Source organism: Chrysochloris asiatica, unplaced genomic scaffold (assembly GCF_000296735.1).
Source record: "Chrysochloris asiatica unplaced genomic scaffold, ChrAsi1.0 scaffold00134, whole genome shotgun sequence".
In the NCBI taxonomy this organism is placed as follows: domain Eukaryota; kingdom Metazoa; phylum Chordata; class Mammalia; order Afrosoricida; family Chrysochloridae; genus Chrysochloris; species Chrysochloris asiatica.
Genome location: NW_006408652.1, coordinates 2,848,087 through 2,856,983, shown reverse-complemented (window position 1 = coordinate 2,856,983; position 8,897 = coordinate 2,848,087).

The following is an 8,897-nucleotide window of genomic DNA, read 5'->3' as shown; positions in this document are numbered from 1 at the left end:
TTTTGGTATAGAGGAATCCAACTGATAAAAAATGGGAATTTTTATGAATAAGAAAACTCTTTCCTATGTTGTTTATATAGGACACACTTTCCCTCCCTCCTTCTAGGTCTATGAGTCAGAATCGAATTGATGGTCAGAGGTAGGTGTGAGTCATATGCTTCACAAATATTAACTTATTTTTGAACCCAACAATGACCCTGAAAGGGTAAGCGCTGTTGTGCACATTATGGTGTTTAAGGAAATTATAATTAGGTGATCTAATTGCATATTTATTACTTGTGGCATAAGTATTAACCCGTTGCCATCAAGTTGATTCCGACTCATGATGATCCCATATGTGTCATAGTGAAACTGCTCCCTAGGGTAGGGTTTTTGATGGCTTTCTTCCGAGGCACCTCTGGGGGGATTTAAGCATAGCACTTTTCCCATTTGCATCATCCAGGGATTCTGACTCAAGTATTACTAAATTCGTTTAGAGGCTTGTTGTTGTTGTTAAGTGCCATCAAGTTGGTTCTGACTCATAGCGACCCTGTGTAGGGTTTGAACTGCTGACCTGTGGCTTAAACTGACCTTTGGGCCAATGTTTATGCTATAGCACCATACCAGGAAACACTTTCAACAGATCTCCTCACACCCACTCGGTGGCGAAACAAATTTGAATTTAGCTTGACCTGACTCAACCAGTGTTGCTTCTTTTCTTGTACATCATTCTGTCCTTCTCTTCCCTGCTGCTGTTGTTAGTTGCCTTTGAGTTGAATCCTCCTTATGGAGACCCTCATGTATAGAGTGGAATTTAAATGAAATATTTCTGGTGGAATTTGTTACATTGGTCCTAGCATTCAACCAGTTTTTCACTGCTTGCTTTGTGGTTTTGACATCAGTTTAACAGAAATTGTGATCTACCTAGGCCTAATACATAAGTAAAAACAGTTTGAAAATTATGGTGTCCCTGTGTGGCACTGCAGGATAATCACTGGACTACAAGGTTGGTTTGAACCACATGGTTATCAGGTCAGACTCACCTGCCGATCCTTGGAAACCCTACACAGGGTCACTATGGGTCAGAAGCAACTCCATGGCACCTGACAAAAACAATTAACCCCTAATGACTAATGAAGGAGAATGTGAGGCTTTCTGCCTCACCATTAGGGTCGTTGAATATGATGACATCAAGAAAAGAAACTACTACATCTTCTTCCACAGTGTGTTCCTTATTTCTCTTTGCCCTTTCTGATTTTGCCCAATGTAGGCTATCTTCTCTGAAGTGGATGGGTCTATAAAGTGAGGTGATCACAGACGAGGGAGCTTCAAAAAGTTTGTGGAAAAATGGCATTAAAAGATGATGGAATTTTTCCGCGAACATTTTTAAGCCTCTACATCTACTTGACTATTCTATTAGGTTTAAGGGAAATATACTGAGCTGCTCTTTCTGTGTGGTAAAGGAGCCCCAACACAGAGAGTGGACATGCTGTTAGTCAAGGCCTAGGTGATAGCATAAAAATTATTAACACCTCATTCTACCTTGATGTGGGGGGCATAGTGGATTAACTTAATTAATCACCAAGTTCCCACTGCCTAGCACAGAGTTTGGTACATAGTTGTGATTAGATTCTGTTAAGATGATTTCAGGAGTCCTGGTGTGGTGCTGTGGGTTAATGTGCCAGACTGCAAAGCCCTTTGAACTGCAAGGTCCATGGTTCAAGCTCATCAGATGCTCCTTGGAAAACCTATACAGGATCACTATGGGTTGGAACTGACTCGACAGCACTTAACAACAACAAGAAGTTGATTTCAACTTACGGTGACCCCATATGATCGAATAGAACTGCTCCATAATGTTCATTCTGGACTCTTGGTGGGGTGCTGTGGAATAATCACTGCACTGCTAACCACAATGTCAGTAGTTCAAACCCACCAGATACTTCTTGGAAATCTCATACAGGGTTGTTATGAATTAGAACCGACTCGATGGCACTTAACAACAACAGTAACAATAGTGTTCATTCTTGGCTGTGATCTTCATGGGAGCAGATCACCTGGTATTTCTTCCACAGAGTACAAACCACCAATCTCTCAGTAGCTGAGTCTCTTAGTAGATGGTCTGTAAATTGTTCTTGAATAAATTAAAAACAAATACTGCTTTTTACAATTGATACATTCACAAAGCCCATCAACCAGGTGAATGTATTGGAATGAAAGATGAGCTCCTTCTGCCTAAAGGAAAAGTAGCAAAGAGCACATTTGACAATTTGCACAAGAGCTTAAGGTAGGTACAGATATCTTGCTCAAAAAAATCCAATTTTGCACATTAAATAATTGCTTCAATACATTTTCTAAGCAGCAGTCTACTCCACATTTAGAAAGAATGACTTTGGCCAGGCTGGATCTGAACGAGTCTTTTTCTATGTATCAAATTAGATTTGTACACATGCTGCCAAACATTACTGTACTGTAATTGGTCATTATTTTTCCCCACCCTGAACACTTTAACCAAGTCACTTAATCTACTGTTAGCAGCATTCACTTCAGAGTCTTCCAGAGAACCTGCCTTTGACAGTCATGGCTGACTGTCTCTTACTCTAAATTCCCAGGCTTTCTCAACCAGTTGGTTCCATACCGAGGCTCTGCCTTTAGCTTCTGACCTCCTGTGTTCTTTTGACACTAGCCTGTGAAGGTTCTCCTGGAGAAAGTTGGGTCATTGCCTTTTGGCACCATGCATGACCACTGTGTGCAAGACTCAGCATTGAACTTGGCCAGCACTCTTCTGTTCTTACAGTTTTATCCTGAGGGCGCATGGATAAGACAGCTCTCTCAACTTCATGGCATTTGCAGTTCAGTCTATTTTGAATATATTTTAATACATGATGCTGAAAGCTAAAAATGGTCTTGATTTAGCAGTGTATCTTATGAAACACTGTTCCTGGAAAGATTTAAGCCCTATGCAGGGTCGCTATGAGTCAAAACCGACTCCACGGCACATAACAACAACTTATGAAACAATCACCAAACAAGAACGAGTAGCTCAGTTAATGTTAAATCATCTAATGGGATCTTTCATACCTGTTCTGACACTTATTTAGAGATTAAATTAACCAGTGATAAGAATAGTCCCTGGAGTTTCTTCCAATTTGGCTTCTAAAAAATAGCAATAATTTTAGAGAAAGTGGCTCCAAGAATGTCTTTGACTTAAGGGTCCTTTCTAACATCCCAAATCATTATTTCTTCTACCTCCCTGGAATTCATGCATATCACAAGCCAGAGCTCTTGTTATACAAAATCCTGGATTGCTCTCCTAAGAGCTCCCATATTCAATTGAGCCACTCATTCTTTGGGGAGAGAGTCCTCAGATCAGAAAGACTCTATAGATTCTACTGGAAGATAGATCACATCTACTCCTTGCTACCTCCTCAAATCTTAAAATGATTTCCTCAACAATCTAAAAGATATTCTGACAACAAATTCGGTAAGACATTTCCTTTTGATGATTTGGCATCCATCCCTAGCCTTTTTGGAACACAAAATGAAATTTCCTCTGAGACATCAGCATTCCCTCCTCACAGTCCACATGGCTGTGCCAGCATAAGCATGTTCAGTCAGAGTACTGCAGCCCTTGGCTATTGCTTTTGGTCTAGGGATGGGCACATAATTCATGCTGAGCCACAGAAATGCAATCTTTAGAGGTTTGCTTTATCTGTTAGGAGAGAGACATACTACAGTTTTTCTGGAATTGGATCTGTGAGGAGCTATAGTAGAGACATATGGGCATCCTGGTAACTAGGTGGGAAAACTTGAATGATAAGAGAACTGATGCAAAATAATGCAGAGACAAGAGATGGAAAAAGATTGGGTACAGATAAACTGCATCAATCCAAGCCTCAGGGTAGGGCTGTTGTCATTAGGTGGGCTTGAGTCTGTTCTGACTCACAGTGGCCTTATATTTAACAGAGAACAAAACACAACCTGGTCTTGTGCCATCCTCACAAGCATTGCTAGGTTTGAGCCCATTGTTGCAGCCACTGTGTCAGTTCATCTCACTAGGGTTTTCCTCTTTTTCATTGACCTCTAATTTACCAAGCATGATGTCCTTCTCCAGCGACTGGCTGTCTTCATAACATTTCCATAGTACTTGAGATGGTCTCACCATCCTCACTTCCAAGGAACATTCTGGCTGTTCTTCTTCCTGGACAGATTTGTTTGTTCTTCTGTCGGACCATGGTATATTCAGTATTCATTGCCAACACCAGAATTCAAAGGCAACACTTCTTCGTTGGTCTTCCTAATTAATTTTCTAACTTTCACATGCTTGGGTCAGATTTGGATTGTTGTTGTTGTTGTTAGGTGCCATCGAGTCGGTGGCAACTCATAGCAACTTTATGCACAACAGAACGAAACACTGCCCTATCCTTAACTAACCTCACTATGGTTGCCACGCTTGAGCCCATTGATGCTACCACTTGGCCAATCTATCTTGTTGGGGGTCTTCCTCTTTTTCTCTGACCCTCCACTTTATCAAACATGATATCCTTCTCCAGTGACTGGTCCTTCCTGACAATATGTCCAAAGTATGAGAGACGAAGTTTGGCCATCCTGGCCTCCAAGGAGCATTCTGGCTGCACTTCTTCCAACATGAATCTATTGGTTCTTTTGGCAGCCCATGGCACTTTCAGTATTCTTCTCCAACACCATAACTCAAAAGCATCAATTCTTCTATGGTCTTCCTTATTTACTGTCCAACATTCACATGCATATGAGGTTATTGAAAATACCATGACTTGTGTCAGGTGCGCCTTAGTCCTCAAGCTGACCTATTTGCTCTTCAATGCTTGAAAAAGATCTTGTGCAGCAGATTTGCCTAATGCAATACATCATTTGATTTCTTGACTGCTGCTTCTATGAGTGTTGATAGTTGATCCAAGAAGAATGAAGTCCTTGACAACTTCAATCTTTTCTCCGTTGATAAGAATGTTGTTTACTGGTCCAGTGGTGGGGATTTTTGTTTTCTTTACATTGAGATGCAATCCATACTGAAGGCTGTGCTCTTTGATCTTCATCAGTAAATATTTTAAGTCCTCTTCACTTTCAGTAAGCAAGGTTGTATCATCTGCATATCACAGGTTGTTAATGAGTCTTCCTCCAATCCCTATGCCACATTTTTCTTCATAGAACCCAGCTTCTCAGATTATTTGCTCAGCATACAGGTTGAATAAGTATGGTGAAAGAATACAACCCTGTTGCACACCTTTCTTAATTTGAAACCATACAGTTTTCCCATGTTTTTTTTTTTTTTGAAAAACTGCCTCTTGGTCCAGGTACAGATTCCTCATGAGCAGAATTAAGTGTTCCATAATACTCATACTTTGCAATGTTGTCCATAGCTTGTTATGATCCACACAATCAAAAGACTTTGCGTAGTCAATAAAGTACAGGTAAACATCTTTCTGATATTCTCTGCTTTCAGCCAAGATCCATCGGACATCAGCAATGATAGCCCTCATTCTACGCCTCTTCTGAATCCACTTGAACCTCTAGAAGTTCTCTTTCAGTGTATGCTTACAGCCATTTCTGTATTACCTTTAGCAAATCTTTACTCGCATGGGATATCAAAGAGATTGTCAGATGTTTTCCGCATTCCGTTGGGTCACCTCTCTTTGGAATGGGCACACATATGGATCTCTTCTGGTCAGTTGGCCAGGTAGTTGTCTTCCAAATTTCTTGGCTTGGATGAGTGAGTGCCTCCTTTGCTACATCACTTTCTTGAAAGATTTCAATTTTTATTCCATCAATTCCTGGTGCCTTGTTCTTTGCCAGTTGCACCTTTGTCCTTGAAGTGACATGTTTGCTTTAACACTTTAAAGAAGTCTTTTGCAGCAGATCTTCCCACTAAAAATCTTCATTTGATTTCATGACTGCTGCTTCCATGGTGGTTGATTGTGAATCCAAGTAAAATGAAAACTTTGTCAACTTAAATATTTTCTCCTTTTATCATAATATTGTTTGTTGGTTAAGTGGTAAGCATTTTTGTTTTCTTTAATTTGATGCATGATCCATACAGAAGGCTGTAGTCTTTGTTCTTTATCAGTAAGTATTTTAAGCCCTCTTTCATTTCAGCAAGCAAAATTATATCATGTGCATATCTTTTGTATATCGTAGTTTGTTAATGAGTCTTTCTCCAATCCTGATGCCACATTCTTCTTCTTGTAATCCAGCTTCTAGGATTATTTGCTCAGCATACAGATTGAATAGGTATGGTGAAAAGATGCAACTACGGTGTATACCTTTCCTAATTTTAAACCATCCAGTATTCCCGTTTTCTGTTCCAACAACTGCCTCTTGATCTACATATAGGTGCTGCATGAGCACACTTTAGTGTTATGGCAGTCCCATTTTTGGAAAGGTTATCCATAGTTTGTTATGATCCACACAGTTGAATGTCTTTGCATAGCGAATAACACACAAGTGAACATCTTTCTGATGGTCTCTATTTTCAGCCAATCTGACATCAACAATGATATTCCTCATTCCATGTCTTCTTCTGAATCCTGCTTGAATTTCTGGAAGTTCCCTATAGATTTACTGCTGCAAATGTTTTGGAATTTTCTTCAGCAAAGGTTAACTTGCATGTCACTGAATCAATTCCGGATTATAGTAACCCTATATAGGGTTTCTGAGACTGTAAAACTTTATGGGAGCAAACAGCTTCATCTTTGTCCCTAGTAGGGGTTTTAATGTTGTTTGAAAATATCCACATTCTGTTGGGTCATCTTTCTTTGGAGTAGGCAGAAATGCAGATTTCTTCCAGTCAGTTGGCCAAGTAGCTATTTTCCACCTTTCTTGGCATAGATGAAAGTTCTTCCAGAGTTGTATCTATTTGTAGAAACATCTCAAGTGGTATTCCATCAATTCCTGGAAACCTGTTTTTCCCCAGTGCCTTCAATGCTGTTGGTTCTTGATCATATGCTACCTCCTGAAATGGTTGAATTTTGACCATTTATCTTTGTTACCATGACTCTATATATTCCTTCCATCTTTTTTGATGCTTTCTGAATCATTCAATATTTTGCTCATGGAATCTTTCAAAATTGAAAACTTGGTGGTGGTGATGTGCTGTGGAGTTGGTTCCTACTCATATTGACCCTGTACAGGGTTTCTGAAGCTGTAAATTTTTACAGGAGCAGAAAGCCTCATCTTTCTCTTGTGGAATGGCTGGTAGTTTCGAACTGTTCACCTTGAGGTTAGCAGCCCAATTCGTAAGCACTACGCTGCCAGAGCTCCTTATTGAAAGCTTAGACTTGAATTTTTCTTTACTCTTTCAGCTTGAGAAATGCTGAGGGTGTTCTTCCCTTCTGATTTTTTAACTCTAGGTCTTTGCACATTTCATTATAATACTTTACTTTGCCTTTTCAAGAGAGCCTTTGAAATCTTTAGTTCAGCTCTTTTACTTTACCACGTCTTCCATTCACTTTAGCTACTCTATTTTCATGAGCAAGTTTCAAAGTCTCTTCTGACATCCATTTGGGTCTTTTCTTTCTGTTGACCTTTTTTCTTCATATATGATATCCTTGATATCATTCCACTACTTGGCTAGTCTTCAGTCATGAGATACATCAACTCTATTCTTGAGATGCTTTCTAAATTCAGGGGGAATATACTTGAGGTCATATTTTGGCACTAGTGAACTTGTTTCAACAGATAAATGTAGCCACAGGTCTATGTAATTAACAGTGCCTTCCTTCTTATAATTAGGGAGAAAGGCCTGGTGATCTGCTTCTATAAATTAGCCAATGAAAACCTTATGGATCATAATAGTATACTGTAAGGTAAAGTGCTGGCTGGAATATGAGACCCTAACTTGGAAAACACCCAATAGAGGTTCCAAAAATGGGCTCAAACATACCAACATTTGTGAATATGGTGTAGGGCAGAACAATTTGGTTGTACACCAGGTGTCCATGAGTTGATTTGGTGACAAGTCATGACAACTTCCTATGATATATAAATGGAAAGGTCAGGTACATTTAGATATCTTATTTACATATCTGTCTTCTTTTGATGCTTTTTTGCATCATTCAACATTTTGCCCATGGTTGGTAGTGGTTGTATGTTGTGGAGTTAGTTCTGACTCATGGCAACCCTGTATAGGGTTTCCGAGACTGTAATTCTTTACAGGAGCAGAAAGTCTCATCTTTCTCCTGCAGAATGGCTGGTAGTTTTGAACTGCTGACCTTAAGGTTAGCAGCTTGACTCGTAACCACTACGCTACCAGAGCTCCTTATTTTGCCCATAGGATTCTTCAGTATTGCAAGTCAAGGCTTGGATATTTTCTTCACTTCTTTCAGCTTCAGAAATGTTGAGCATGTGCTTCCCTTTTGATTTTTGAACTCAAGACCTTCGCACATTTCATTACATTACTTGATTTTGTCTTTTTGAGCTGTCCTGTGAAATTTTCTGTACACCTATTTTACTTCCTCATTACTAGCATTTGCTTTAGCATTTCTGTGCTGGAAAGTAAGTTTCAGTATCTCTTTTGACATCCATTTTGGTCTTTTCCTTCTTTCTTGTTTTCTTAATGGCCTTTTGTAGTCTTCCTGTATCATGTTCTTGATGTTGTCCTATAACTCTCTGCTCTTTGGTCATTTGTGTCTAATGCATCAAATTTGTTCTTGAGATTATTTCTAAATTTATATGGAATATGGTCAAGATCAAATTTTGGCTCTCTGGATTTCTTTTAATATTCTTCAGCTTCAGTTTCAACTTGCATATGAGCAATTGATGGTCTGTTCCACATTCTGCCCCTTGACTTGTTTTGGCTGATGATACGGAACTTTTCCACTGTCTCTTCTCTCACGTGTTATCAGTTTGATTTCTGTGGATGCCATGTAGTGAGGTCTTTGTATATA